Source organism: Apaloderma vittatum, unplaced genomic scaffold (genome assembly GCF_000703405.1).
Source record: "Apaloderma vittatum isolate BGI_N311 unplaced genomic scaffold, ASM70340v1 scaffold14395, whole genome shotgun sequence".
Classification (NCBI taxonomy): domain Eukaryota; kingdom Metazoa; phylum Chordata; class Aves; order Trogoniformes; family Trogonidae; genus Apaloderma; species Apaloderma vittatum.
Genome location: NW_009716649.1, coordinates 1 through 1,263, shown reverse-complemented (window position 1 = coordinate 1,263; position 1,263 = coordinate 1).

Sequence of the window (1,263 nt, the reverse complement as noted above, 5' to 3'; positions counted from 1 at the left end):
TCAAAGGGCCTTCCCCCGGCCCGCCAGCCAGTGGCAATGGCAGGGCTCCTCAGCCACAGTCTCCACAACTCTCAGTAGCCAAGATTACTTGGACATACGGACAAGTGGGAATCAACAACAGTGACTCCCAGCAATATCCCCAAAATCACTTATGCAATCCATTAATTCTGAGTATCAAAGAGAAGGGTCCAAGTATCATCACCTCCCCAGCCACAAAGACCTCTGAGAAGTTTAAAGGACAGGACTAACATCAGCACATAGAACAGTCATCAATGTCATAGAATCACAGAATCCTAGACTGGCCTAGGCTGGAAGGGACCTTAGAGATCACTTAATCCAACCTCCCTGTCACGGGCAGGGACGCCTCTCAACTAGATCAGGCTACTCAAGGCTCCGTCCAACCTGGCCTTGAACACCTCCAGGGAGGGGGCAGCCACAACATCTCTGGGCAATTTATTCCAAAGTCTTGCTGCCCTCGTACTGAAGAATTTCTTCCTAAGGTCCAATCTAAATCTATTCTGCTTCAACTTAAACCCATTTCCCCTTGTCCTATCGCTGGACACTCTTGTAAAAATTCCCTCCCCAGCCTTCCTGTAGGTTCCCTTCAGGTACTGGAAGGCAGCTGTTAGGTCCCCCCGAAGTCTTCTCTTTTCCAGACTGAACAACCCCAGCTCCTGAGGCCTGTCCTCGTAGCAGAGCTGCTCCAGCCCCTGGATCATCTTTGTGGCCTCCTCTGAACACGTTCCAACAGATCCACATCCCTCTTATGGTGGGGGCACCAGAACTGGACGCAGGATTCGAGGTGGGGTCTCACAATGTCAGGGGCAACAGCATCAGCACAGCCCAGGGGTGGGAACAGGCTCAGAGTTAACGAGATCAGCATCTCCAGCACAGGACAACCCAAGAAGGTCAGCCAGCAGGCTCCGGGGAGGCTCCTTGAGGACCCCCCTGCAAGAGCACCGGAGGACAGCAGGGCCACAGCACGTGTTTTGGAGCCACACATGCCTGCCCCCTCCGGGCACGGCTCCCTCACAGGCTGCAGGAGCAGGGCAGGCGGGTGCTTTGCCCCAACACTCTGGGTTTCATCTTGCCAGGTGGAACAAGAGCCACTGGGGCTCAGGTCACCCCCTTCTCAGCAAAGCAGAAGGGCGGGAAAGGGAATCCCAGACCTGCACCAGAGCTAAGGAAGAAGTCATTGTTGAAGTCATGCTCGGAGTTCACGGTTTAAGCCCTGGGGGAGCGCAGCCCGGCCTGAGGTCCCCA